At 41.9% G+C, this 12698-nt stretch overlaps 1 protein-coding gene across 1 annotated transcript in view; it reads right to left on the bottom strand.

Moving 5' to 3' along the window:
- LOC139565341 (histone deacetylase 5-like) overlaps positions 1 to 11132 on the bottom strand; it is a 91090-nt gene extending 79958 nt beyond the window's left edge. The window contains exon 1 of the mRNA XM_071385574.1: positions 10944 to 11132. The gene's annotated coding sequence lies outside the window, so the exon portion shown is untranslated. The remainder of the gene's footprint in view (positions 1 to 10943) is intronic.
- Positions 11133 to 12698: the final 1566 nt, after the last annotated feature.

Raw genomic sequence — 12698 nt, 5'->3', positions numbered from 1 at the left:
TATTTTTTAGTAAAGTTTATGATGAGTTCTTTGGTCAGATTAGGCGAGTGTCCAAAATATCTCCGGACAATTTGGTGAATCGATGCTACATATTCACAATGTATAACCACGGTTTGCAGCTCAAAATATGCACATTTTCGAACAAAACATAAGTATTGTATAACCTGATGTTATAGGACTGTCATCTGATGAAGTTGGTCAAGGTTAGTGATTAATTTTATATCTTTTGCTGTTTTTTTGCGATCGCTACCTTTTGCTGCTGATAAATGCATTTGTGTGTGTGGCTATTGTGGTAAGCTAATATAATGCTATATTGTGTTTCCGCTGTAAAACACTTAAAAGATCTGAAATATTGGCTGGATTCACAAGATGTTTATCTTGCATTTGCTGTACACCATGTATTTTTCATAAATGTTTTATGATGAGTATTTAGGTATTTCACGTTGCTCTCTAATTATTCTGGCTGCTTTGGTGATATTTTTGATGGTAGCTGCAATGTAAAACTATGATTTATACCTCAAATATGCAAATTTTCGAACAAAACATAAATGTATTGTATAACATGTTATAAGACTGTCATCTGATGAAGTTGTTTCTTGGTTAGTGACTAATTATATCTCTATTTGGTCGGTTTTGTGATAGCTACCTATGCGGTAGAAAAATGGTGAAAATATGCGGTTGAGTCTTTTGCTATTGTGGTTAGCTAATAGAAATACATAGTGTTTTCGCTGTAAAACATTTTAAAAATCGGAAATGATGGCTGGATTCACAAGATGTTTATCTTTCATTTGCTGTATTGGACTTGTGATTTCATGAAAATTATATTATATCCCTGTCGCGTTAGGCTAGGCTATGCTAGTCAGCTTTTTTGATGAGGCTGCTCCCGGATCCGGGATGGGTAGCAATGAAAGGTTAAAGGGCAACAATAAAATAACAGTAGCGAGGCTATATACAGGAGGTACCGTTACAAAGTCAATGTGTGGAGCGCCAGGTTAGTCAAGGTAATGGGGGGGGGGGGGGGGGTTGGACAGTCTATGATTAGGGTGGCTGGATTCTTAGGCAATTTTTAGGGCCTTCCTCTGACACCGCCTTGTATAGAGGTCCCGGATGACAGGAAGCGTGGCCCCAGTGATGTACTGGGCCATACGCACTACCCTCTGTAGTGCCTTGCAGTCTGAGGTCGAGCAGTTGCCATACCAGGCGGTGATGCAACCAGTCAGGATGCTCTCGATGGTGTAGCTGTAGAACTTTGAGGATCTGGGGACCCATGCCAAATCATTTCAGTCAGTTGAGGGGGAATAGGCATTGTCATGCACTCTTAACCACTGTCTTGGTGTGTTTGGACCATGATAGTTTGTTGGTGATGGACACCAAGGAAATTGAAGCTCTCAACATGCTCTCAAGCCCGTAATGGAGCTGTAGTCTACGACCATCTCCTTTGTTTTACATCTGCTGCAGAGGAAAAGTTCATTATGGTTAACGGCACCTCAAATTGCAGCCAAAACAAATGCTAGAGTTGAAGTAACAGACATCTCAAAATCAACTGTTCAGAGGAGACTGCGTGAAATCATACCTTCACGGTTAAATTGCTACAAAGGAACCACACCAATAAGAAGGAGAGACTTGCTTGGTCCAAGAAACACGAGAAATGGACATTAGACTGGTGGAAATCTGTCCTTTGGTCTGATGAGTCCAAATTTGAGATTGTTGGTTCCAACCGCCGTGTCTTTGTGAGACGCAGGGTAGGTGAACGGATGAGCTCCACATGTGTAGTTCCCACCGTGAAGCATGGAGGTGGGATGGTGCTTTGCTGGTGACACAGTCTGTGATTCATTTAGAATTCAAGGCACACTTACCCAGCATGGCTACCACAGAATTTTGCAGCAATACGCCATCCCATCTGGTTTGCGCTTTTTGGGACTATCATTTTTTTTTTTCAACAGGGCAATGATCCAACACACCTCCAGGCTGTGTAAGGGCTATTTGACCAAGGAGAGTGATGGAGGGCTGCATCAGATGACCTGGCCTCCACAATCACCCGACCTCAACCAAATTGAGATGGTTTGGGATGAGTTGGACCGCAGAGTAAAAGAAAAAGCAGCCAACAAGTGCTCAGCATGTGTGGGAACTCCTTCAAGGCTGTTGGAAAAGCATTCCAGGTGAAGCTGGTTGAGAAAATGCCAAGTGTGCCAAGCTGTCATCATTGCAAAGGTTGGCTACTTTGAAGAATCTCAAATAAACTATATTTTGATTTGTTTAACACTTTTTTGGTTACTACATGATTCCATGTGTTATTTCATAGTTTGTCTTCACTATTACTCTAATGTAGAAAATTGTCAAAATAAAGAAAAACTGTTGAATGAGTAGGTGTCCAAACTTTTGACTGGTACACGCACAAATAAAAGTTAAATCGGCCATAAACGTGAACAAATCAAGATGATTTTTAGGCCATATCGCCCAGCCCTAATTACTACTGCAGTGTAATTCCTGGAAAGCGGATCCAAGTCCCACTCATCAGTCGCGGAAGTCTCGCCTCTAAGCCGTATGATTTAATGGAGTGGAGTTAGCACTGAAAGCCCATGCAGTACCGCCGTCCCTGTGCCTTCCGCACTGAAGCAAGGCTCTTAGGCGTCGTGCCCAAACACGTCGCTGATCGTTTAATGCTCTTAAAACTACTCTCCTCAGATATCCCCTCCGGTTTAACACTGGCCTCTTGTCAGCACATCGGCTAAATATATTCATCTTTCTCTAGGGTTTTGTTTGGTTTTGCAAGGTTCTGGGAACAGTCATGAGGATTAGACTAACAACAAGAACATGTAAATTTAGTCACTCACACGTTTAGATACCAGAATCACCAAGGCCAATTTGTGACAGGAAGGCATTGTTGCACCAATTGCAAGAAACATCTCAAATTGAAATTATACTTTTTTGAAATTGTTAATTTTATGCAGCCTTTCTAAAGTTAGGGACTACGTGCCATTAACCTTTCTCCTGTACACCCACGGAGGATGACATTTCCTCTAATTGCATACAATATGTTAGCTAAATCTGAAAACGTGTCTAGAGTGTGGTATGGGGCTAAGCAAATGGCTCTCTGTGTGATATTACAGAAGTTGGTAAGCAACTCTCCCCCTGCAGGATCCCAAGGCACTCGGTCAGATGACATGCTCCGGCAAGGGCCTGGCTTCATCACGGCATACACAGGAAGCTTGGTTATAGAAACCGTGTCACAGGGATAATGGGATGCCTTGTCGCAGGGTATTTAGTACCTTTAACCACCTCCGACTGCTGGCCTAGCCGCTTTCACCGGCTGCATTATCCTAAGGACGTGTGAATGGGGATAAAAATATCAGCTCATCTTTTTATTTTTACCCTTTGCAGTACGACTGCGTGATGGTGCAAGGAGACTCATCTGGAGAATAGCCTAAGTGGGGGTCTCCGCCTCCTCGCATTATCACTGAAAATACCTGTCCCTCCAACAGCCAGGAAGTGCTGCTAAGTGACATGCTGTCCTCAGACCTTGGTATCAGCCTTTGCTTGAAGCCATGACTTAAAATTAGAGGTCGACCGATTAAATCGGGGCCGATTTCAAGTTTTCATAACAATCGTAAATCGGTATTTCTGGGCGCCGATTTGCCGGGTTTTTTTTACACCTTTATTTAATCTTTATTTAACTAGGCAAGTCAGTTAAGAACACATTCTTATTTTCAATGACGGCCTAGGAACGAGGCAGAACGACAGATTTTTAACATTGTCAGCTCGGGGAATCCAATCTTGCAACCTTACAGTTAACTAGTCCAATGCTCTAACACCTGATTACATTGCACTCCACGAGGAGCCTGCCTGTTAGCGAATGCAGTAAGCTAAGGTAAGTTGCTAGCTAGCATTAAACTTATCTTATAAAAAACAATCAATCAATGACTGTCATTGCTCCAATGTGTACTTAACCATAAACATCAATGCCTTTCTTAAAATCAATACACATGTATATATTTTGAAACCTGCATATTTAGCTTAAAGAAATCCAGGTTAGCAGGCAATATTAACCAGGTGAAATTGTGTCATTTCTCTTGCGTTCATTGCACGCAGAGTCAGGGTATATGCAACAGTTTGGGCCGCCTGGCTCTTTGCGAACTAATTTGCCAGAATTTTACGTAATTATGACAACATTGAAGGTTGTGCAATGTAACAGGAAAATTTAGACTCATGGATGCCACCCGTTAGATAAAATGCGGAACGGAATAAACGTTTTGTTTTCGAGGTGATAGTTTCCGGATTAGAGAGAAATAGTCGACGCGTTATAATTCCTGTAATAACTTGCGGCTGAATTTGAAAGGGGTTCCTTCGTTATTTTACCGTTCATGTCTTCCATAGAGAATGTCTTGATCTACTTCAAATAAGGTCTGTGTTTCGTGTAGGCTTAAACTCAACGTTTTGATACCCGTGTAAATCTCACTAGGATAAGGTAACGTTTGTCAACATATTTTCATAAATCTACTCTACAAAAAAATTGATCTTCGCTTATATTTAGCCAATATTGATCAGAGTTACCTTGTCCTATGGATATCCACACAGTTATAAAATTGGCACGGTGATGTAAGCCTACACGAAACGCAGACCTTATTTTAAGTGAATCTAAAAAAATATCCTATGGAATAAATGAAGGAACAGCTTTTCAGATTTTGCTAGAAGGTGTCATGGGAATTATGACTCGCACTTTGGTCGTCAATTCTTACCATGCCCATTATTAAAATAGGATTTCCTGCATATAGAAATTAAAGTTTTTGTTTTCAACATTCATCACAGGTAACTTAAACTCTATTTTTATTCAAACAGTTGAGAGTATTTGTCTCCTAAGCAGACTCTTCAGTATCATTGTCACTTCAGAGCTGTGTGCGTGTGTGTGTATTTATGTATTATATTAAGTTAAAATAAAAGTGTTCATTCAGTATTGTTGCCGTTATTACAAAAATGTTTTTGTGTGTGTGTATGATGTTTTATATATATATATATATATATATATAAAACGTTGTTTTTTTTGTTTTTATTATAAAATCGGCATCGGCTTTTTTTGTCCTCCAATAATCGGTGTGGGAAAATCATAATCGGTCGACCTCTACTTAAAATGGTTCAACATATGAAGCACAGAAATTGTACAGCAAGAAATTCTTAGAATTGCAGGGGGAGCTTTAAGCAGGAGCAAATCAATTTGCAACAAGCAAATGTGCTTCATGTTTAAATTGGCTGCGGTCAACTTTATTGCATAGCATTTATGAAAGCAATGGCCTTCCGGCAATGCAACAGAAAGGCCTGTGGCACTGAGTCGGGTCTGGTCCAAAATCAGAACCACATAAGGAGGATTGTTTGTGCTCTTATAAACAGAACCAAAGATGGCGTCTGACACTCACTAACCCAGCAAAAATATGTGCTGCTGCTGCACATCCCCCTCATCCAGCCCTCAAAGTGAAGGCGAGAGAGCGACCAGCAGAATCTCAAGGAGAAAGGAGGGACACTGCACTCAGCAGCGCCTTTCCCACTAGCAGGGACGAAATGGCCCCATCTCCCCTTGACACCACACCTTACATACAAAACAGAGAACATGCAGGCTCTCAATGGCAGTGGCACCTTTACTTACCTTGAAGCTAAATTGTTCACTTAAATTGCAGAGAGATAGGCCTAGTTAGTTGATTAAAAATGTAGTCCAATGAAGCATGTCTAGGCAATGGTCTTATAACTGGTCCAAGGATGTTTCATTAGGTTCCAGACACCAAATTTACTCATTTCAGTCAAATGATTTTCCCCCAACACTGAAGTGCCTCACAGAAATGATACAATTTTGGGTCAGCACATTGCTCAAGGGTAGGAGGCTGGCACCTATTCCTTCTGGAATTTGAACCAGCAACACGTAGCCTAAGTCACATGCCCATTTCTCCAAGAATAGGCTTTTCTGGGGGGGTAGTATTGTAAACGTGCACGGAATATTGGGATGGAGGCTGTCAACTGTGGGTTTTATCCGATCAACACTGGTAACCAGATTTCCAAGATATAAAAAATTTAAATAAAAAAGTATTTCAGCACAGCAGCAAGCATGTTTCAATCATTAACATACAGCTGAGGTTATTTTTGCTTCACACTGATTCATACACTGTAGAAAACAGTCTTTAGGCTACAAAGTGTCCATGCATTTTTGCATCGCAAACAGAATAGGCGAACATCAAGGCCCTGTATCTTCAGGGCAGCGCATGGGCAGGGCTGTTCAATAGCCTTTTCAACACCTTGTGTGATTCATTTGGACAAGTGACTCTGCTTCACATCATTGATGAACTGTCTTTAAAAAATTAAATAAGAGTTGCAATCTTACAACCTCTATGTGCTGAACCTACTTCGTGAAGGTGTAGGCCTAATCTCTCATGGACAGATGCACGTAACATAAAAATGGTAGTAGCAGCAGCATCTGTCGACAGCCTGTGGGATGGCACAGACTAGCCCAAACTGGCTGAGAGTTTCCGTTTAGAGGGATGAAGACTTTGCTAGTCTCGTTAGTACATTTAGCAATATTTAAATTCTGGGTGTCCGAGATCAGAGAAGCAAAGTTCGACCCATCAAGTTTAATTCAGGCAATCAATATAAAAGATACACATTAAAAAAATAGACATTAGTAACATACATAGAGAAAGCACATTTAAAATGTATACTGTTCAGTGGCCATGGTCTGAGGCAAACGTTACTTATATCCTTCCTCATAAGGAAGAGGTCCCCTATGGAACACAGGATCTCAATGTGTGACCCTTTAAGTCTTGACATCTGGGTGCACCTCAGCCACGCTCAAGGTCCGAAACGATATCATAACCGCCATCGATAAGAGACATTACTGTGCAGCCGTATTCATCGACCTGGCCAAGGCTTTCGACTCTGTCAATCACCACATTCTTATTGGCAGACTCAACAGCCTTGGTTTCTCAAATGATTGCCACGCCTGGTTCACCAACTACTTCTCTGATAGAGTTCAGTGTGTCAAATCAGAGAGCCTGTTGTCCGGACGTCTGGCAGTCTCTATGGGGCTGCCACAGGGTTCAATTCTTGGGCCGACTCTCTTCTCTGTATACTTCAATGATGTCGCTCTTGCTGCTGGTGATTCTCTGATCCACCTCCATGCAGACGACACCATTCTGTATACTTCTGGCCCTTCTTTGGACACTGTGTTAACTAACCTCCAGACGTGCTTCAATGCCATACAACTCTCCTTCCGTGGCCACCAACTGCTCTTAAATGCAACTAAAAGCATGCGCTTCAACCGATCACTGCCCGCACGTCCAGCATCACTACTCTGGACAGTTCTGACTTAAAATGTGGACAACTACCTAGGTGTTTGGCTAGACTGTAAACTCTCCAATCCAAAATTAAATCTAGAATCGGCTTCCTATTTCACAATAAAGCCTCCTTCACTCACGCCGTCAAACAAATCCTCATAAAACTGACAATCCTACCGATCCTTGACTTCGGCGATGTTATTTACAAAATAGCCTCCGACACTCTACTCAACAAATTGGATGCAGTCTATCACAGTGGCATCCGTTTTGTCACCAAAGCCCCATATATCACCCACCACTGCGACCTGTACGCTCTCGTTGGCTGGCTATCGCTTCATACTCGTCGCCAAACCCACTGGCTCCAGGTCATCTACAAGTCTCTGCTAGGTAAAGCCCCGCCTCATCTCAGCTCACTGGTCACCATAGCAGCACCCACCCGTAGCACCCGCTCCAGCAGGTATATCTCACTGGTCACCCCCAAAGCCAATTCCTCCTTTGGCTGCCTTTCCTTCCAGTTCTCTGCTGCCAATGACTGGAACGAACTGCAAAAATCACTGAAGCTGGAGACCCATATCTCCCTCACTAGCTTTAAACACCAGCTGTCAGAGCAGCTCACAGATCACTGCACCTGTACATAGCCCACCTGTAAACAGCCCATCCAACTACCTCATTCCCATACTGTTCCTTAATTTATTTAGCTCCTTTGCACACCAGTATCTACTTGCACATTCATCTTCTGCATATCTACCATTCAAGTGTCTAATTGCTATATTGTAATTACTTCGCCACCATTGCCTATTTATTGCCTTACCTCCCATGCACTCACTGTATATAGATTTCTCTTTTCTCTACTCTATTATTGACTGTTTGATTATTCCATGTGTAACTGTGTTGTTGTATGTGTCGAACTGCTGTGCTTTATCTTGGCCAGGTCGCAGTTGTAAATGAGAACTTGTTCTCAACTAGCCTACCTGGTTAAATAAAGGTGAAATAAATAAATTTGTTTTAATCTGTCACCATGTAATTCAACTGGGCACATGCAGATGTGTTCCAAAAAGTATCCAGATGTTTGCAGAGAAGATCAGGTTAGGGTTATCTGATAGCCAAGAGGGCAGAAATCAGGAGTGTGTGACAAGACAACCCTTGAGAAAAAAAGCTGATGCTAGCGATGGTTTAGCCAGTGGTTCTTCATTTACTTGGAGTGACTGTTAAAGGGCAATTCCACAGCAACAGTGATGCTTAGATTTTTCACATTAAAATGTATGCCAAACAGAATCCAATGATTAAAGTTAAACAAACCGTACAACTCTATGCACAAGGACTTAACAATTTTCAATGAAAAAGGACACTTGCAAGGCCACTCGAGGACTGTGAGAGGCATCCACACACACGTGGGAAGCAGCATTTCTGTCAATCAACTGATCTCTAGCAAATCTTTGACACTTAATCAAAGACAGGCATTTGTCATTCATTTCATTTTTGGAGGAAATCCTTCTCCATGACCTCTGGCTCCATCCAACTTCTGCACAATGGAGCTGTGCAAGACTGCCAAATGACTTGCGAGCCAAAACCACAAGCCACATCTTTTCATAGGGTTTAGGGTGGCCTGCAGGTAAAATGTTAGCGTGCACATGCACAGAACAAGCCTCAAATCAAAATCTTACTTTGGAATCCACTGTAGAATATATACGGAGTGTAAAAAACATTAGAAACACCTGCACTTTCCATGACAAACTGACCAGGTGAAAGTTATGATCCATTATTGATGTCACCTGTTAAATCCACTTCAAATCAGTGTAGATGAAGGGGGGGGAGACAGGTTCAAGAAGGATTTTTAAGCCTTGAGACATGGAATGTGCATGTGTCATTCAGAGAGTGGATGGGCAAGATAAAATATTTAAGCGCCTTTGAACGGGGTATAGTAGTAGGTGCGAGGGGGACTGGTTTGAGTGTCAACTGCAACGCTGCTGGGTTTTTCACACTCAACGGTTTCCTGTGTGTGTATCAAGAATGGTCCACCACCCAAGGGACATGCAGCCAACTTGACAACTGTGGGAAGCATTGGAGCCAACATGGGCCAGCATCCCTGTGGAACACTTGACACCTTGTAGGCCATGCCCCAACAAATTGAGGGCAAAAGGGGTGTGAAACACAATATTAGGGAGGTGTTGTAATGTTTTGTACACTGAGTATCTAAGCCTACCTTTGATAAATGTCATGTTCCTTTCATAACAGTTATGACTATCATGAAAGTAACTGTAAAAACATAACTTTGCCTTCGCTAGCAGACAATCCATTGTGATAACCGACACTGACCATAAATGGAGAAACTATTCAGACATCTCTACATCAGGAGGAAACCTGCCGGTCTGTACTTCACTATCTAGACATAAAAGGTGCTTCCAGTAATGCAAATTAGTATTTTGGGGGGCAAGGAAGGCACTGATATTGCATTAATTGGCCTAAGCCATTATATTTTCCCTTTTCATCCACATTTTTATTTTACGCAGTAAAACTAGTGGCGTCAATGTCATTTAACTAGGCAAGACAGTTAAGAACAAATTCTTATTTACAATGACAGCCTACCAAAAGGCCTCCTGCAGGGACTGGGGATGGAATGAAAAATAAAATATAGGACAAAAAACACACATCACGACATAAAGAGAGACCTAAGACAACACAGCACGGCAGAAACGCATGGTAGCAACAACATGGTAGTAGAAAAAAACATGGTACAAACATGATTGGGCACAGACAACAGCACAAAGGGCAAGAAGGTAGAGAGAACAATACATCCCGCAAAGCAGCCACAACTGTCAGTAAGAGTTTCCGTGATTGAGTTCTTGAATGAAGAGATTGAGAAAACTGTCCAGTTTCAGTGTTTGTTGCAGCTCATCATTTTAATTAACATATATATTGAATATGCAAAAACACAGGCTACTGACTGTGCGGGATCCTCGCTCTCTCACACACACACGTTTGGCATATTAACTGTATACACCAATAGAAACAACTAGCAAGGAGTGGGACCCCAACTCAAGTGGCACCATCACCTTAAAAAAATGCGGCGTCGCAAACTTGCTGACGACTGCAATGGGGGTTACCAGAAGAGGCAAACTAACTAGTCATTTCAACTCGAACAAAATTTGCTAAACATGGAGGACACAAATTGCCATGGAGGGCTCCGACGGCTGCGGTACTGGTTTTAACACCCACCCTAAAAAACATTTTTCAAATGTGATAGCTAAGTTAGCCTGCGTTAGTTAGTAACGTTAGCTTATCAGCAGCCTACTTCCAGATAGCTAACGTTAGCTAGCACGCTAACTAGACGTCTGGGAACATTACAACCTGGCTAACTGACGCTTTAAATCAGATGCCAATACTATGTGTCAGTTTGTTAACTTGACATTTTCCAAATCAGAACAATCCATTCGTGCACATTTACATTAGCTAAAGCAACTTCGCTTGCTAGCTAACGTAAACTAGCTATCAAAACTTCATAGCGTTCTGTCAGTTATCTAGCTTGTTAGCTAGCCAGGAGTAACCAAACGCATCAGATGAAAATATCGCGGTATAAAAACATTTACCAGCAGTAGACGAAAGATACATTATCTCCCCGCAAACATAACGTACCTGATTGTCGTTCTCTTTTTCACTGCTTGGATATTGCCTCTTCGACCGTTACACTTCTTGATCGGTTTAATAATATTTTTTGGGGGGTGAAATGTCTAATTTTCCCTGTTACAACTCTCTTTCCTCCATATTTTCAGCTCCTCCACCAACAACATTAATGACGTTTGTCCCCTGTCACGTGACCCCATCTGTTGGCGCTAAAAATAGATCATACATCCAATGAGTAACTCAGTACAGCAGGACAGATACCCAACACAGTCGCAGACACTACTACCACGGCCCGAGTAGGAAAGGACTGCAAGTTTCCTACCAAAATCTTGGTTGCGCAGAATGTGCAGCGCATCTTTTTGGGAAGGCTATCAATGTGAATCTTGGGCGCCCCTATTAGATATACAGTAACTCAGAACAGCAAGTAACAGAGTATGCTAGACTAGAGCATGGGAAACATGTTTACATTGCCAAAGCATGTGGAATAGATCATAAACAAAAATGAACAGTAAAAGCTTTAAAAGAATAGAGCCATTTAAATTTCTATTACTGGCTATGTATAGTGTTGTAGCAATGTGCAAATAGTTGAAGTAAGAAAGGGAAAATAAATAAATAGTATGTGGATTCTATTGGTACATGTAGGTAGCACACATGAGGATGTTTTTCTTTTTAGAGATCATTTCCCTAATTAGTATTGCTAACCAGATGTAAAATTATGTTTTGATTAATTTAATGGAGTGGGTTAGGTCTGCTCTATACCAAATGAGTCTCTTCCCTGTTTCACACCTGGTAGTTTGGTGGACGTCTGTCTGTCTGTCTGTCTGTCTGTCTGTGTGTCTCTCTCTCTCTCTCTCTCTCTCTCTCTCTCTCTCTCTCTTACACACACTTAATCTCACTCGCCCAAGTGTGGTAGACCTTGCATTTGCACGGTGATGTCACCTTATACATGCAAACTCTTGTTCTCAAACTCTCTATTCTGGCCACATAGTACACTGTCTTACTGCACAAGGAGAGAGATTGCCCTACACTCTCACTGTGACTGTATGGTTTCCTGTGTGCTCATAAGTCGGGTCTCGTCAGTCTGTCTGTCACAAACCAATATTTACAGTACTGTGAACCCTCATGCAGAGGTGGGAAAGGACGTCATGCCTCCCAGGGAGCCAGCAATTGCTGCCTCTCTTACGTCAGAAAAGGCCATTTGTGTGAACATGGTGAGGTGGGATCGATAGATTCACGTTGAAAGACAAGATAGCAGCTAAAAATAACGCAGGCAGTGCTGCAAAACAGGCTAAAAGCAATGCATCTACCCATATCTCTCTCTCTGTGCAATCATAATGAGGTAATGATGAGTCATTGCTACTGTGTCTTCATATATCTCTCTATATTTCTCTCTCTCTGTCTCTCTCTTTCCCTCTCGAAGCACATGTCAATCTCATCCTTACAGCAATCCTGTTTGTTCCACTGGTCTGACAGCAAAAGAGAGCGAAGGGAGTGGAGGAGAGAAGAAAGTTGAAAATAGAGGAAATCGGTATATTCTGACAGGGATTTTTACTCATGTTGGCCTGACCCACAGGTGTCTTGGATTTGATGGTGTATTTGCCTGCTTTTGATTTGTCAGGTCACACAAAGTAGTTGGAGAGATTCGAGGCTGCATTTTCAGTGGAAAATAGCCAGCTAATTCTACCTATGAAGGACAATAAGGATGAGATTGACATGTGCTTCGAGAGGGAAAGAGAGAGACAGAGAGAGAGAAATATAGAGAGATAT

This window comes from Salvelinus alpinus, chromosome 36 (genome assembly GCF_045679555.1).
Source record: "Salvelinus alpinus chromosome 36, SLU_Salpinus.1, whole genome shotgun sequence".
NCBI classification, from domain to species: domain Eukaryota; kingdom Metazoa; phylum Chordata; class Actinopteri; order Salmoniformes; family Salmonidae; genus Salvelinus; species Salvelinus alpinus.
This window is presented reverse-complemented; position numbering and strand designations above follow the sequence as displayed.